This window comes from Enhydra lutris, unplaced genomic scaffold (assembly GCF_002288905.1).
Source record: "Enhydra lutris kenyoni isolate GAN:26980312 unplaced genomic scaffold, ASM228890v2 scaffoldscaffold13, whole genome shotgun sequence".
NCBI lineage: Eukaryota > Metazoa > Chordata > Mammalia > Carnivora > Mustelidae > Enhydra > Enhydra lutris.
This window is the reverse complement of record NW_019154097.1, coordinates 41,095,150-41,113,623: the sequence shown is the minus strand read 5'-3', so window position 1 is coordinate 41,113,623 and position 18,474 is coordinate 41,095,150. Positions and strand designations below refer to the sequence as shown.

The following is an 18,474-nucleotide window of genomic DNA, read 5'->3' as shown; positions in this document are numbered from 1 at the left end:
TTTTCCTACCTGAATTAAAGACACTTGCATAAAGCAATAATTATAAAACTGCAGTTGATGGGCTTTTAATGTAAAATGTGTAATCTGGATGAACTCAAAGGAGAAGAAATGAAAACAATTCTATTGAAGCAAAGTTCTGCATACAATGCCTCTGAATGACAAAATGTACCAGATGGGACTTAACAGACATATTCAGAACATTTTATCCTAAAACAGCAGAATACACATTCCTTTTTGTATACATGGAAAATTCTCCAGAATAGATCACATAACATAGGTCACAAAACAGGCCTCAACAAATACAAAAAGACTGAAATCATACCATGAACCTTTTCTAACCACAACGCTATGAAATTAGAAGTCAACCACAAGAAAAAGTCTGGCAAGACCACAAGTACATGCAGGATAAACAACATGCTAGTAAAACAATGAATGGGTAAACCAGGAAGAAGAAATTAAAAAAAAAAAACAAAAAACAAAAAACACTGAAACAAATGACAATTAAAACACAACAGTCCAGGGGCGCCTGGGTGGCTCAGTGGGTTAGGCTGCTACCTTCGGCTCGGGTCATGATCTCAGAGTCCTGGGATCGAGTCCCGCATCGGGCTCTCTGCTCAGCAGGGAGCCTGCTTCCCTCTCTCTCTCTCTCTGTGCCTGCCTCTCCATCTACTTGTGATCTCTCTCTGTCAAATAAATAAATAAAATCTTAAAAAAAAAAAAAAAAAAACACAACAGTCCAAAACCTTCGGGATGCAGCAAAAGCAGTGCTAAGAGGGAAGTATACATCAATACAGGTCTACCTCAAGAAGAAAAATCTCAAATAAACAACACAACCTTACACCTAAAGGAGCTAGAAAAAGAACAAATGAAGCCTAAAACCAGCAAAAAGAATGAAATAATAAAGATTAGAGCAGAAATAAGTGATGTAGAAACTAAACTCACAATAGAACAGATTGATGAAACCAGGAGCCCATTGTTTAAGAAAAAAATCAGTAAAATTGATAAACCCTTGGCCAGACATATCGAAAAGACAACAGAGAGGAACCAAATAAATAAAATCACGAATGAGAGATCACAAACAATATAACAGAAATCCAAACAGCTGTATGAGAATATTATAAAAATTACACACTAATGAACTGTACAACTTGGAAGAAATGGATAAAATTCTAAAAAACACATAAGCTACCAAAACTAAAACAGGAAGAAATAGAAAACTTGAATAGACTGATAATCAACAAAGAAATTGAATCAGTACTCAAAAAACTCCCAAAAAACAAAAGCAAAAAACAGAAGTCCAGGGCCAAATGGCTTCACAGGGGAATTCTACCAAACATTTAAAGAAGAGTTCACACCTATTCTTCTCAAACTATTCTAAAAAATAGAAAAGAAAAAAACTGCCAAATTTAGTCTATGAGGCCAACATTACTCTGATACCAAAACCAGAAAAAGACTCCACTAAAGAAGATAAGTACAGGCCAAAATCCCTGATGAACACCAATGCGAAAATTCTCTTTTTTTTTTTTTTAAGATATATTTATTTTAGAATGAAAGTGCACATGTGCATGCGGGAGCAGGGGGAGTTACAGAAAGAGAGGGAAAGAATCTCAAGCAGACTCCCCTCTGAACACAAAGCCCAATGTAGGGCTCAATCCCACAGTCCTGACTGAGATCATGACCTGAGCCAAAATTAAGAGACACTCAACTAACTGAGCCACCCAGGTGCCCTGATGAAAAAAAAAAAATTTTCTTTTTTAAAGATTTTATTTATTTACTTGAGAGAGAGAGAGAACAAGTAGGTTTTGGGAGGGGGGTACAGAGAGAGAGCAGGGAGGCTGACACAGGGCTCGATCCCAGGGCCCCAGGACCATGACTTGAACCAAAGGCAGATGCTTAACTGACTGAGCCACCCAGGCACCCCTCGATATAAGAACTTTTTTTTTTTTTTAAGATTTTATTTATTTGGGAGAGAGAAAGCAAGAGAGCACAAGCAGGGGAAGCGGCAAAGGGAGAGGGAGAAGCAAGTTCCCACTGAGCAGGGAGCCTGATGTAGGACTCAATCCCAGGACCCTGGGATCATGACCTGAGCCAAAGGCACACTCTTAACCAAAAGCACCCCCAGATGTAAAATTTCTTAATAAAATACTAGCAAACTGAATCTGATATAACATTAAAAAAATCATTCACCAGATCAAGTGGGATTTATTCCTGAGCTGCGAGCATAGTTCAATATTCACAAATCAATGTGATACATCATATTAATTTCTTAAAAGGGGTGAAAAACCATATAAAAATTTCAATAGTTGCAGAAAAAACATCTGACACAATACAATATCTGTTGATGATAAACACCCTCAACAAAGTAGGTTTAGATGAAACAAACCTCAACATAATAAGGGCCATATGTGAAAAACTGTAGCTTATATAATCCTCGATGGGGATAAAACAGAGCTTTTTTCAGGAACAAGAGAGGGATGCTCACTCTTACCATTTTTATTTAACATAGTGCTGCAAGTTCTAGCCTCAGCAATCAGACAAAAAGAAATAAAGGGCATCCAAATTGACTAAGAAGAAGTAAAACTTCCACTATTTGCAGATGACATGATACTCTACACAGAAAACCTGAAAGACTCCACCCAAAAACCACTGAAAAATGAATTCATTAAAGTTGCAGGATATAAAAATCAATGTACAGAAATTTGTTGCATTAATATACATCAAGAAGAAGTAGAAAGAGAAATTAAGGAATCAATCCCATTTACAATTACACCAAAGATAAGATACCCAGGAAAAAACCTAAACAAAGAGGTGAACAACCTGTACTCTGAAAACTGTAAAACACTGATGAAAGAAATTGAAGATGACATCAAGAAGTGGAAAGACGGGCGCCTGGGTGGCTCAGTGGGTTAAAGCCTTTGCCTTCGGCTCAGGTCATGATCCCAGGGTCCTGGGATCGAGCCCCACATCGGGCTCTCTGCTCAGCAGGGAGCCTGCTTCCCCTCCTCTCTCTCTGCCTGCCTCTCTGCCTACTTGTGATCTCTGTCTGTCAAATAAATAAATAAAATCTTTATAAAAAAAAAAAAAAGAAAAAGAAGTGGAAAGACATTCCACGCTCACAGATTGGAAGGACGAATACTGTTAAAATGTCTATACTACCCAAAGCAATATAAAGCTTTAAGGCAATATTACCAAAATACCACAAACATTTTTCACAGAACTAGAACAATCCTAAAATTTGCATGGAACCACAAAACCCCTGAGTAGTCAAAGCAATCATGAAAAAGAAAAGCAAACCTGAAGGTATCACAATTTCAGATTTCAGGTTATATTACAAAGCTGTAGTGATCAAAAGAGTATGGTACTGCCACAAAAACAGACACATAAATCAATGGAACAAAATAAAAAATGCAAAAACGAATCCACAACTATATGGTCAATTAATCTTAAAGCAGGAAAGAATACCCAATTAGAAAAAGACAGTCTCCTCAACAAATGGTGTTGAGAATACTGGACCATAACATTTAAAAGACTGAAACTGGATCACTTGTCTATACCAAACACAAAAATAAATTCAAAATGGATTAAAGACCTAACTATAAGAACTGAAACCAGGGGTGCCTGGGTGGCTCAGTGGGTTAAAGCCTCTGCCTTCGGCTCAGGTCATGATCCCAGGGTCCTGGGATCGAGCCCCGCATCGGGCTCTCTGCTCAGCAGGGAGCCTGCTTCCTCCTCTCTCTCTGCCTGTCTCTCTACCTACTTGTGATCTCTATCTGTCAAATGAATAAAAAAAAAAAAAAAAATTTTAAAAATTAAAAAAAAAAAAAAAAAAGAACTGAAACCACAAAAATCCTAGAGAACACAGGCAGCAACCTTTTTGACATCAGCCATAGCAACATTTTTCTAGATATGTCTCCTGAGGCAAGGGAAACGAAAGCAAAAATAAACTACGGGGACTTCATCAAAATAAGAAGCTTCTACAAAGTGAAGGAAATAGTCAACAAAACTAAAAGGCAACCTACAGAATGGGAGAAGATACTTGCAAATATTGGATATTGACATATCCAATAAAGGGCTAGTATCCAAAATATACAAAGAATTTATAAAACTCAACACCCAAGAAATGAATAATCCAATTAAAAAATGGGCAGAAGACACAAATAGGCATTTTTCCAAAGGAGACATACAGATGGCCAATAGACACAGAAAAAGATGCTCAACTTCACTGATCATCAGGGAAATACAAATCAAAACTACAATGAGTTATCAACTCACACCTGTTAGAATGACTAAAATAAAAAACACAAGAAACAACAGGTGTTGGGAAGGATGTGGAAAAGAGGGAACCCTCTTGCCCTATAGGCAGGAATGCAAACTAATACAGCCACTCTGGAAAACAGTATGGAATTTCCTCAAAAAAGATAAAAACAGAACTGCCCTACAATCCAGCAATCGTACTATCAGGTATTTACCCAAAGAATACAAAAATACTATTCTGAAAGGATATATGTGGGGCGCCTAGGTGGCTCAGTGGGTTAAAGCCTCTGCCTTCGGCTCAGGTCATGATCTCAGGGTCCTGGGATCGAGCCCCACATCGGGCTCTCTGCTCAGCGGGGAGCCTGCTTCCTCCTCTCTGTCTGCCTCTCTACTTGTAATCTCTATCAAATAAATAAATAAAATCGTAAAAAAAGATTAAAAAAAAAAAAAGAAAGGATACATGCACCCCAAAGTTTATAACAGCATTATCTATAAGAGCCAAATTATGGAAATAACCCAAGTGTCCACTAACTGATGAACAGATAAGGCAGATGTGGTGTGTGTGTGTGTATACACACACTACATATACATACAAAATATGTATAACAGAATATTACTCAGCCATCAAAAAGAATGAAATCTTCCATTTGCAATGATGTGGATGGACCTAGAGAGTATTATGTCAAGTGAAGCATGTCAGAGAAAGACAAATATCATGATTTCATGCATATGTGGAATTTAAGAAATAAACGAGCAAAGAGAAAAAAAAAGAGAGGGAGACAAACAAAGAAAGAGACTCTTAACTACAGAAAACAAACTGATGGTTACCAGAGAGGAGGTGGGTGTGGGGATAGGTTGAATAGGTGATGGGAATATTAAGGAGTGCACTTGTTGTGATAAGCAAGTGTTGTTATGGAAGTGCTGAATCACTATATTGTACACCTGAAACTAGTATTATGCTGTATATTAACTGAAATCTGAATAAAAACTTTTTAAGAAATCACCCAAATATGTTTCTTACAAGATATACTTTAGACTCAGTGACCAAATGGCCTGAAAGCAAAAGAAGGGGAAAAAGATGCACCACACACAATAACAAAGACTTTGGAGTAGCTATACTAACATCCTATACAATGCACTTTAAGATAAAAATTGTTACTAGAAACAAAGGGCACTATATAATCATAAGAACTGAAATCCATTAAGAAGATATAAAAATTATAAATACATATGCATCTAAACAAGAACTTCCAAACACAAGAAGCAAAAATTGACAGTTGATGGGGCGCCTGGGTGGCTCAGTGGGTTAAAGCCTCTGCCTTCAGCTTGGGTCATGATCCCGGGGTCCTGGGACTGAACCCCCTATCGGGCTCTCTGCTCAGCGGGGAACCTGCTTCCCCCTCTCTCTCTCTGCCTGCCTCTCTGCCTACTTGTGATCTCTGTCTGTCAAATAAATAAATAAAATCTTCAAAAAAAAAATTGACAGTTGAAGACAGAAATAAGTAATTCTACAACATTTGGAGAATTTATTATTCTATTTTTTATATCAGATAAAACAACCAGAGAAAAGATGATCAAGGAAAAAGACTTGAACAATATTACAAGCCAACTAGACTTAGTAAACATCTATAAAACAGTCTAGGCATACCATCATTTTCACATGCACATAGAACATTCCCTACAATAGGCCATAAACAAATCTCAATAAATGTAAAGGACTGAAATCATACAAAGTATATTCTCCAATCACAATAGAATAAAATTAGAAAACAGGATCAGTTAAGATATTTGAGAAATTTGCAAATATGTGAAAATCTATAGAACATTCTCCTAAATAACCAATGAGCCACAGAAGAAGCACCAAGAAGTTAAGAAATACTTGGAGATAAAAACACAAAACTTATATAGGATATAGCAAAAGCAGCAAGAGCTACATCATAAGGGAAATTTATAGCGCAAATACCTATAAAAAAGAAAATCTCAAATCAATCTGTTGTACACCTTAAATTTACAGAATGTTGCATATAAGCAATAGGAAAACTTAAAAAATAAAATTTAAAAAGTTTAAAACTTAAAAAAAAAAGTTTAAAACTTCACAAGTTAAAAAGACCTCAAATCAACAATCTAACTGTTCACTTTAAGAAACCAGAAAAAAGGGGCACCTGGCTGGCTTAAGTGTCAGACTCTTGATTACAGCTCAGGTCATGATCTCAGGGTCATAAGATGGAGCTGCACATCAGGCTCCAAATTCAACAGGGAGTCTGCTTGAGATTCTCTCCCTTCCCTTCTGTCCCTCCCCCTGCTTACAAGCACGTGTTCGTATACTCTGTCTCTAATAAATACATAAATAAACTAAAACAAAAAACAGAAAAAGAGTAAACGGGGCCCAAAGCCAGCGGACAGAAGGAATGAATTAGATTACAGTGAAATAAACACAACAGAGAGAAAAGAATAAAGAAATTCAACAAAATAAAAAGTTGGTTCTTTGAAAAGATCAATAGAATTAACAATCTTATTTAGATTTAACATGAACAAAAAAGATAAGACTCAAATTACTAAAATCAGTAATTATTAACAACCTTATATAAATAAAATTATAATGAATTATAGGGAATACTATAAACAATTGTAATCAAATAAATTATATAACTGGATAAAGTGGACAAATTCCTGGAAGACACAAGTACTAAAATCCATTCACAAAGAAATGCCCTGAATAAAGCCATAACAAGTAAAGAAAAGTCTAAGATCAAATGGCTTCACTAGTGGATTCTACCAAACCTTAAGAATGAACAACAATCCTAAACAAACTCTTCCAAAATGCAGAAGAGATGGGAACACTTTCCAATTTATTCTATGAGGCCAGTTTTCCCCGACTCCAAAACCAGACAAAGACACTGCAAGAAAACTACAAACATATATTTATTTATATAAATGCAAAAATCCTGAGGAAATGCCAGCAAACCAAATCCAGAAACATACATAAAGGATGACCATACATAAACCATGACCAAGGGTGCATTGTCCGAAGCATTTAAGATTGTTTCAACATATGAAAATCAACGACTGTCATACACCATATTAATTAATGACAAAAAGCACACAATCATCTCAATAGACACTGAAAAAGCATTTGACAAAATCCAACATTCGTTCATGCTAAACACAAGGAATAAGTCAGAAATAGAGAAGAACATCATCAACATGAAAAAGGACATCTAAGATAACTCACAGCTAACTTCACACTTAATGATTACCCTGTAAGATCAACAAGACTGCATGGATGTCTGCTCTCACCATTTCTATTCAATATTGTACAAGAGGTTCTAGCCAACACAATTAGGCAAGAAAAATTAAAAGGTATCCAAATTGGAAGGAAAAAGTGAGACTATCTCTCATCAGAGATGACATATCAAGTATACATAAAATCCTTAATAACGCATTAAAAAACTATCAGAACTGTTAAATGAGTTAGGGATGTTTGCAAGATATAAGACTAATAGATAGGATTCAACTGTATTTCTATATTTAACAATAACAATCCAAAAATGGAATTAAGAAGACAATTCCACTTATAATAGCATCAAAAGAATAAAAGATTAAGAAACAAGTTTTACCAAAAGTAATCCAAGTCTTATACATGGAAAACGAGAAGACATTACTGAAAGAAATTTAAGAAGATCTAAATAAAGGCACCTGGGTGGCTGTCTTTACACGTCTGCCTTCAGCTCAGGTCATGATCCCAGGGTCCTGGGATGGAGCCCCACATCAGGCTGCCTGCTCAGTGGGAAGCCTGCTTCTTCCTCTAGCACTCCCCTGCTTCTGTTCCTGCTCTGTCTCTCTCTCTCTCTCTCTGTTAAATAAATAAATAAAATCTTTTAAAAATAAATAAAAAACAAGATCTAAATAAATGGGGGCATCTGGGTGGCTCAGTCAGTCAAGCGACTGCCTTTGGCTCAGGTCATGATCTCAGGGTGCTTGGATGGAGCCCCACATGGGGCTTCTTACTCAGCAGGAGTCTGCTTCCTCCTCTCCCTTTGCCTCTCCCCCTACTCACGTGCTCCAACATGTGCTCGCTCACTCTCTCAAATAAACAAAATCTTTCAAAAAAAGATCTAAACAAATGAAAAGACATTACATGTTCATGGACTGGTGTGGGAGGCCGCAATAAGGCTTGAGACGAGGACCAAACCAGGCCCTGACTTGTGCCTCCTTTAAAGTCCGAATAACCTAACAAAAGGTTTAGGACGGGAAAAGTTGAGTAGCACTGAGAAAGGGTCTGTGCTGTATGTTGTGCGCTCGCCTACGTGACTTCCCACACACTTGCTAAACAAATGAGAACAATTCGGTTGGGGTCATAAGTTCATGGCTGGTCCTTGCTGCCCTAGTACAGCCCATAAATTACTTTCAGGTTTGCTGTATCAATACAGAACAATTGTACTGGCATCAGCCATTTGGCGTCACGAGGTCTGCTTATAGTCAATGGTGAAACTTATTATGGGAACTCGTGGTTGTTTAACTAGACACAGGTGTATTGCTTCTCCTATTGTAATATCACTATATATATATGGCCTTAATGCTTTGAATAAACTTAGCACTGTTGGACATCCTCCTCAGTGCTCCTCCTGCCCCCATCTCTTTGCTTCTCGAGTTCTTTTCTTTTCTTTTCTTTTAAGATTTTATTTATTTATTTGACAGAGATCACAAGTAGGCTGAGAGGCAGGCAGAGAGAGAGAGGTGGAAGCAGGCTCCCCACTGAGCAGAGAGCCCGATGCGAGGCTCAATCCCAGGACCCTGGGATCATGACCTGAGCCGAAGGCAGAGGCTTTAACCCACTGAGCCACCCAGGCGCCCCTCGAGTTCTTTTCTTCATCCTCTTACCCTCACATTCCTGGTCGATTTGTCGCGCCGGCCGTGACAGACTAGAAGACTAACACTGTTGAGATAGCAATATTCCTCAAATTGATCTATAGCTTCAATGCAATCCCTTCCAAAATCCCAACTGGAGAAAGATGCCAAGATAATTCAGAGGAGGAAAGAATAGTTTTTTTTCAGGGGTGCCTGGGTGGCTTAATCGGTTAAGCACCTGCCTTTAGCTCAGGTCATGATTGTGGGGTCCCAGGACAGAACCCACATCAGGCTCCCCGCTCATCGGGTAGCCTCCTTCTCCCCTTCCTCTGCTGCTCCCCCGCTTGTACTCATTCTCTCTGCCCAATAAATAAATAAAATCTTTTAAAAATTAAAAAAAAAAAAGTTTTTTCAACACATGGTACTGAGATAACTGAATATCTAAAACAAAAACACGAAGATAGACCACTATCTCACACTACATACAAAATTCACAAATAAGATCAAAAACCTAAATGTAAGAGCTGAAACTCTAATGCTCTTGGAAGAAAACATAAGATTAAGTCCTCATGACCCTGAATCAGGCAATGGTCTGAGGCAATAAATATGAAAACTAAATGGTTCATAAAGGGGGTGCCTGACTGGCTCAGCGCGTGGAACATGTGACTTTTGGGGTTGTGAATTCAAGCCCCATGTCAGGCATGGAGCATACTGAAAACAACAACAACAAAAATGAAACCTAAAGCACAAGAAACAAAAGAAAAAAAATTAATAAATTGAAGTTCACAAAAATTAAAAACCTTTGTGCTTGAAAGGACACCATCAAGAAAGTGAAATGACACTCATAGAATGGGACATTTGTATTTGCAAATTATATAGCTGATTAAGTATCCAGACTATATAAAGACATCTTACAATAATAAAAAGACTACTTAATTTTAAAATAGTCCAAGGAACAGAGATTTCTCTCAATCATACACATAGCCAAAAAGCACATGAAAATATGCTCAACATTATTATCTACCAGCAAAATGCAATCAAAACCACAAAATATTACTTCATCCCATTAGGATGGCTAGAATCAAAGGGTCAGATAACAGTAAGTGTTGGCGAGGATGCTAAGTAATTGCAGCCTTCATAAATTGCTGGCAGAAATATGAAATGGGGCAACCACTTTGGAAAACAATCTGGCAATTCCTCTAAATGTTAGATTTAGTGTTCTAGAATTACTATATGACCAGCAATTCATGTCCACACGAAAACTTGAACTCAAATGTTCAAAGCAGCATTATTCATAATAGCCAAAAAAGTGGAAACAATCTAAACACCCATCAACTGATTAACGGTAAGTCAAAAGCATTATGTCTGGACGCCTGGGTGGCGCAGTTGGTTCAGTGTCTGCCTTTGGCTCAGGTCATGATCCTAGGGTCTTGGTATCAAAACCTGTCCCAGGTTCCCTGTTCCTCGGGGAGCCTGCTTCTCCTTCTGCCTCTGCCTCCCTCTGTCTCTCTGACTCTCATGCATAAATAAATTTTTAAAAATCTTTTTTAAAAAGCATTATGTCTATAAAATAGTATTAAAATAATACAACAATATAAAATAATATTATTATTAAAATACCATTCAGCAATACAAAAAACCAAAATGCTGGTACATTCAACAACATGGAAGAACACTGGAAACATTATGCTAAGTGAAAAAAACCAGTAACCAGTAACATGAAATGTCTAAAAACAGGCAAATCTACGGGACGGAAAACAGATCAGTAGTTGCCCAGAAATAAAATGGGACAGCTGGGGGTGACAGGTAAGGAGTGCGCAGTTTCTTTGTGGGGTAACGAAAATGTTCTAAAATTGATTGTAATGATGCATGCACAACTCTGTAAATACACTAAAAAATTTCATACCTAAAATGGACAAATGTATGGTATGTGACCTATAACTCAATAAAGGTGTTACCAAAAAAAAAAAAAAGAGAGAGAGAGAGAGGCTGGGACCTACACACTAAACCTCTGGGGATGACTGCTTTCTATAACCAAAGATTTAAATAGGATCCACAGTCTCCAAACAAAATATCAAATATGTCTAGGAAAAAATCAGAAGTCAATCATCATACCAAGAACCAAGAATAAAAAAGATAATTAACATATACTAATACCACACCTGAATCAAATGTCAGAATTACCTGACAAGGATTTTAAAGCAGCCATCATGCTTTAATGAGCAATGTTACATTACTGAAACAAACAACAAAATAAAGTTTACCAGAAATAACAGATACAGAAAAGAACCAACAAAAAGTCAATAGGTGGGCTCAATCACAGACTGAATACAAGAAAAAACAAGTGAAGTTGAAACGTAGAACAGGAATTACCCAACCTAAGTGCTGCTGAAAAATTATTCTAAAAAGAAAAAAAAAAAAAGAAAGAAATAAAAGAGAAAATTTCTCCTTAAAATGGCTGAAACATCCAAAATGGCAAAAGACATAAACTTACAGTTCTGAAAGCTAACAGAGGGGTGCCTGGCTGGCTCACTCAGTACAGCATGGAACGAACTCTTGACCTCACAGTTGTGGGGTTCAAGTCCCACATTGGGCACGGAGCCTACTTAAAAAAAAAAAAAAAAATTTAAATAAAAGTTAAGAACTCCAAATAGGATAAGCCCAAACAAATCCATGCCAAGACATATCATAATTAAACTTCTGAAAGCTAAAGACAAAGAAAAAGACTTCAAAGCAGCCAGGGAGAAGGATTCCTGGTGGCTCAGTCAATGTCTGCCTTTGACTCAGTTCATGAACCCAGGGTCCAACCAGATGAGTCCTGAGTCCCACATCCATCTCCCACATGCAACTCCAACTCCAACTCCAGCTCAGCAGGGAGCCTGCTTCTCCCTCTGCCTGCCTCTCCCCCTGCTTGTGCAAGCACACACACACACACACACACACACACACACACATACACTCTCTCTCTCTCTCTCTCTCTCTCTGAAACAAATAAAATATTTTAAAAATAAATGAAATAAAGCAGCCAGGGAGACAGGATACATCTCATATAGGGAAACACAAATTCCACTCATAGAGGATTCCTCACCTAAAATCATGGAGGTCTGAAAAAGGCAGCACAACATTTTCAAACATTAAAAAGTAAGGAACTGGGTGCCTGGGCGCCTCAGTTGTTTAAGCAACTGCCTTCGGCTCAGGTCATGATCCCAGGGTGCTAGGATTGAGTCCTGCATCCAGCTCCCTGCTCACTGGGGAGCCTGCTTCTCCCTCTCCCTCTGCCTGCTGCTCTGCCTACCTGTGCTCTCTCTCCCCCCCATCAAACAAATAAATAAAATCTTTAAAAAATAAAAATAAAAAGTAAGGAACCATGAACCACAAATTCTATAAAGACTGACAAAAATATTAAGAAAACTAAAGAACACACAAGAAGACAACTCTACAGTTTATATCTTAATTCTAACTTATTAAAAAGTATATGGTACCATTATATGAGCAATTATAGGTTCTTCGTATAACAGTAATTAAATATTTGGGAATTACAAATTTCCTCCTCACCAACACCAACATCAATGAGATTCATATATGTAGATGGCTTAATACATATTCCCTATTTTCTTAATTCTCTTAAAAAGAAGTAGTTCTGCCAATGTTCAAGATCTTTTATCAATCTGACAGGTTGTTCTACTTGAAAATTCCAAAGCTTGTAAGTCTAACTTCAGAGCTATTTGTTTAAAAAAAATGGAAGATACATATGTCTCAACCATCCGTAAAGTCGACTTTAAATACCATCTACTGAAGACGAGGTCTGAATGAACTTCTATAATCATGCAACAGCTTAGCCATGTTAAAAGCCAAATCATAAGAGCAAATATTATTTATCTTAATCCAAACTAATTTATTACAAGTGTGTGTTTTTTTAAACAAGAATGACTATCCAAGTATGACTAGTGACCTGTTAATCAGCCAAGAAACAGATGGTCATCTTGCAAAACTATGAATTCAAGATCTGTTCTACATTATTTACCAACTGATTCATTCAACTAATTTTTATCAAGTTTTTAAAATATGCTAAGTACTGTACAAGGCAGTGACAAAAAAATAAGGTATTATAATATTGTGATGCAAGAATTATCATAGAATATAAACTAGGTCTTCATCCCTGGCTCCCGACCCAGAGCTCCTAAAACCCTTGCAATTTCTTGATGGGTGAGAGGATCATCTTTTGTTATTGATAATAAGCCCCTTTCAACCCTATCTTGGAGGATGGAGACTGGATGCCAGAAGAACCAATCCCTGACCTCAGGATAGAGGAAAAGGGCTGCTGATTGAGTTTATCACCATCAACCAATGATTATGCCTACACAATGAAGCCTCCATAAAAACCCTAACTGAAGGGATTCAGAGAGCTTCTGGGTTGGCGAACACATGGGGATGCCAGGAGGATGGTGCCCCCCCGGAAAGCAAGGAAGCTCAGGGAAGCTCCATGCCCCTTCCCACATACTCTGCCCTAGGCATCTCTTCCATTTGCTGTTTCAGAGTTATACCCTTTATAATAAGCAGGTAATGGCTAAGTGAAGAGCTTTCCGGAGTTCTGTGTCATTACAGCAAATTATTGACCTGAGGGGCGGGTTGTGGAAAGCCCCAATTTATAGCCAGTTGGTCAGAAGTACAGGTCAGAACAGGGACTTGCAACTGGCACAGCAGTGGGGTCTGGAGGAGGTGGGCGGGGCTAAATTCTTCATCTGTGGAGTCTGCACTTACTCCAGATAGGTGGTGTCATAACTGGGTTAAACTGCAGGACACCCAATAGGTGTCTGGACAGTTGGAGAACTGTAAGGGGACAGCCCACATTTGCTGTCAGAAGGGTCGTGAGCAGTGCAGAAGAAATAGCATACGTGGTCCCAGACCTCAAGGAATTCCTAGTCGTGACAAAAATTGGCTCTTGAGAAATAATTTAAATAAAATGGTATGTACTTTAACAGGTACACGTACCAAGTACCAGGAAAGTAAGCAACTAACCATGCCAACAAGATAACATTTATCCTATTTTTTTTTTAAGATTTTATTTATTTGACAGAGAGAGAGTTCACAAGTAGGCAGAGAGGCAGGCAGAGAGAGAGAGGGGAGGAAGCAGGCTCCGCGCGGAGCAGAGAGTCCGATGCGGGGCTCGATCCCAGGACCCTGAGACCATGACCTGAGCCGAAGGCAGAGGTCTTAACCCACTGAGCCACCCAGGCGCCCCTATCCTAATTTTTAAATGAGTTAAATACCATAATTCCTCAGGGTTCTATCAGTCCCTCCTCAAGCTCTCAGCCCAGTTCTCAGCCCTAGCTGCATTTTACCAACACATAGGGATCATGTTTTTGATTTTTTATTTTTTTTTTTAAGATTCATTTGAGAGAGAGAAGGAGAGAGAGAACGAGTGGAGGGGGAGGAGAAGAGGCGACTCCCTAGGAGCCCAACATGGGGCTCGATCCCAGGACCCCAAGATCATGACAGGAGCTGATGACAGACACTTAACTGACTGAGTCACCCAGGTGCCCAAGGAAACATTTTTTAAATGACAAGATCTGGCACCACACCAAACCAACTGAATCAGTCTGTGTGGAAGCATTCATCCCCTCATCCTTAACCTTTAAAGGCTCCCTAAGGTGGTTTTAAAGTAGTGCTTAAGTAAATGAAGGAAGGAGGGAAGGAAGGAAGGGAGGGAGGGAGGGAGGGGTGGGTGCTGGGGTTGGATATGACCATGTCTGCTCAGGAAAAACCACCCAGGCCTCAACCAATCTTCTGGCGGAGAAAAAGATTTCAGGTAGAAAAAATATGAGCAATGACAGACTTACTGTAAGGACAGAAGAAGATTCTACAGTTTCTAGAGTGAAGGCCTAAAATAGGACAAGGAGTGTTTATACGTACTTGAGGGGGGGCTATGTGAGTAGAGGGAAGGGAAAGAAAAAGCAAACCAAGTTTGGAGTACTCAGTATCCAAGTCTGGTTGTCCAAAAGATGCATGAAAATAAAGAACACTTGAAACTCAAGAAAAACGGGGACCAAATACACATCTTAGAAAACCCTAAATATACAGGTACTATTTGAAGCCCTGAGAGGAAGTATAATCACACAAGGGAATTAGAGAACAGAAAAAAGAACAAAAACTCCAACTCTAAGGAAGATCCCATTAATCAGAGAAAATAAAAGAGGGAAGCATCAAGAGGTTTTTATTTTTGTTTTGGAAGATGTAAACCTGACCATGTACACAGAATGAGAAAAAATGAGAACAGAGAGATCAAAGATGTTAGCCTCAGCAAGGACACGTCTTCTTCTGATGAAAGAAAAGGAGATCAGAAATTAGGCACAGGCACACGGTAAAATGACAGACCCTTACTCGTTCAGGGCTAAAGACCACCTATTGCTTCCGTGAATTTTCTGCTTATTGTGAAAAAAGCAATGAAGAAACATCAAGAGTAGGACAAAGAGAGGAGAGTGACAAAGTCTGTAAAAAGCCATTCAGGTTTTAGTGCCTAAGACCGTCCCAGGAGGCGAATCAAAGGGCCTCCCGCCAGTCTGAGAAAAGGCAGAATCCAGACGCGCGGACAGCACCGGCGGTGACACGACCTTCTCCAGTCTGCTCTGGAGACCCCAGGAGAAAAAGCCGCTGTTGGAGTCACGCTGGTTTGTAGACCACTAAAGCCAACGTGGCAAGCGCGGGTTCACGCCGGTAACACCGCTTTCATCACTGTGAAAAGTAAAATTTATTTCACTTTAAAAAAAAAAAAAAATGCAGCCACTTGCTCTGCTCGCCAGAACGTGTGGGGAAAGGCGGGGTAAGGGCTCGCCCGCTCTCACAGAACTTGCTGGAACTCTCACTCCCCAGCGTTCGTGATCCCTCCAGAGCCAATTCTGAGAACTCCACAGCGGTTCCCGCAGGCTCTTCAGGGAGGAAAACTCCCGGCAGGGCCGGACCCCGCGCAGAAGTGAACGAGGGAAGCGCTTCGCGCACACAGCGTCACTGTGAGAGAACGCGGCGGGGTGGGGGGCGGGGGGACAATCACACCGCGAAGCTCCCTAGGAATCTTCTACAAAGCCAATAAACATAAAACACTATTTGACCAAAAAAAAAAAAAAAAAAAAAAAGCTAAACTCAGGGTTTTCTGTGAACGAATTCACTGAGTAAAAACGGGCCATTTAATCCGTCTGCCCCACTCGGGAGCGCGACAGCGTGTCCGGCCGGCTCCCTGCGCTCTCCCGACGGCGGGTCGGACCCCTCCGGGCCCGGCCCTCTCGCGGCCCCATGCCAAGCGCGGAGACCGGGGAGGAGGGGCAGGCGACCGCGCACAGGCACCCCGCGCGGCGGGCCTACTGTGTGCCAGGCCCCGCGCCGGCCGCCTCGCCGCGGTCCGCGCGCCTCCGGGAAAGACCGCAGATCGGGCCCCGGAGCGCTTCGGGGCGTCCGAAGGTTGCGCGTAAAGGGAAAGAAGCGCCTGCCGACCGCGAGCGGGGAAGAGGCGCGCTGGGTCAGGAAGGCAGCGGGGAGCGAGAGGGCAAAACCCCGGGACATGGGCGCGGGGACGACGAAGCTGCGGAGGATGCGGCTCCGAGGGCAGGGATGCGGGAGATTCTGCGGAGAAGCCCAGGTGCAGCGCGGACAGCCGTCCGGTCCGATCCCCATGGGATGGGCCGGGAGGACGGGGGTCCCGGCCCCGGAAGGCGCCCCGAAGGGCTGCAGGGGCTGGGGACCCTTGCCGGCGCCCCGGAAGGGGAGCGGACCGAGCGGGGAGCGGAAAGAGGGGAGGGGCGGGGATGAGCGGGGAGGGGGCTCGCGCCGCGGCGGCCAGGCGGAGGCCGGGAAACGCAGGCGCGCGGGAAGGGGAGCGGCCGTGGGCGCACAGCCGCCCGGGGCGAGGGGCGCCGCGCTCGCGGGCGGGGCTGCACAGCTGCCCCGGGGCGGACGAGGGGACGTGCGCGCAGGAGGGCACGCGGGGCCAAGGGATGCCAGAACGGAGTCGGCCGGGCCCGGAGCCAGGTGGGCGGCGGCGGCGGGGCCGGGGCGGCGCTCCCAGCCGGGCCACGGCCAGCGCGGAGCCCCCTTACCTGGGACTAGTGAGGAGCCGCCGCGCCGCCTCCGCAGCATCCTGCGCTCAGCCGCTGCTCCCAGTGCCCTGGGCGGGGGCCATTCCGCCCGCCCCGGGAGCCCACCCTCACCGCCAGGCGCCAGCGGCAGCCAGCCCAGCCCGGCCCCCCGGAGCAGCGCCGACGCGACCCGCGCCCGCGGCTGCCTCAGCAGCGACTCCCGCGGTCGCCGCCTCAGCGCCGGCCGCCAGCCTCGCGGGCGGGCCCGGGATCACACGGATGCAGCGATTGGTTCCTGCCCGCCCGGCCCGGCCGATGTGTCGGCTCCTCTGATTGGTGGTTCTCGCTAGCTGCCGCCCGCGGGAGACGGCATTCGGCACGGCGCCGGGTCTGGCGCGCGTTAAGGGGCGGGAGGGGTCGGACGTCGCGGCCGGAGAGCGTGCCTGCGTCCCTGCGCGTGCGCGCTCCCCGCGAGGCCCAGGAGCCGCGGCCTGCCCGCAGTGCGCGTTGCCCTAGCGACGGCGCCTCTGTCCTCGCTGGCCGGGAGCGGGGTTGGGGGCGCGGTCAACGGCGCCTCATCCCGGCGCGGGCAGCGCTCATCCGGGAAAGCCGGGCGCGCTCCGGGAAAAGGAGCTCCTCCAGGGAGCGTGGCTTCGAGGACCACCTCTCCGGCCGCGGCCGGCGTAACCTCGCTCTCCGGAGGGAGCTCGGAGCCCACAGCAGTCACGCAGCGCTGCGTCCCGCACGGACAGGGCGAGCGACCGTCGACCCCGCCGCAGGGCCGGGTGCCGATGCCTGAAGGAAGAAGTGACGCGGGGATGCGAGAAAAGCGGGGGGAGACGCTGGGAGGGACGGCAGAGAGCGCCGGTAACCGAGTCCCTCCCACCGGCGTGGCCTCGGCTGGCCTGTCGCGGCGGCGGGGGCGCGGCGGCCTGTGAGGGGGTTCTGTGAGGGACGCGCTCGCGCCATCGCTGGAGTCGCGCTGAGGCAGCAGGGCAGCGTCCGGCCCCGGGGACACCTCGGACGCGTTCGTCGGCGGAACCTTCGGCTCCTGTCGGGGGCAGCGGGTTGGTTTCAGCGGCGTCTCCCGTCAACCTTCCGCGGGCGGAGACAGAGGAGGTCGGCCCCCGCGGCGAAGCAGCCACGTGTCAGCAAGTGGAAGGTGGGCAGCGGCGATCCTGAGTGTTTCTCTTGAAGATTTTACGTATTTATCTGGCAGAGAGAGACCACGAGCAGGCAGAGAGGCAGGCAGAGAGAGAGTGAAGCAGGCTCCCCGCCGAGCAGAGACCCCGAAGATGCGGGGCTC

At 43.3% G+C, this 18,474-nt stretch overlaps 1 protein-coding gene across 1 annotated transcript in view; it reads right to left on the bottom strand.

The window, feature by feature from the left end:
• The window catches only part of LOC111145570 (tyrosylprotein sulfotransferase 1), a 131,794-nt gene extending 114,422 nt beyond the window's left edge, over positions 1-17,372 (bottom strand). The window contains exon 1 of the mRNA XM_022500512.1: positions 17,190-17,372. The gene's annotated coding sequence lies outside the window, so the exon portion shown is untranslated. The remainder of the gene's footprint in view (positions 1-17,189) is intronic.
• Positions 17,373-18,474: the final 1,102 nt, after the last annotated feature.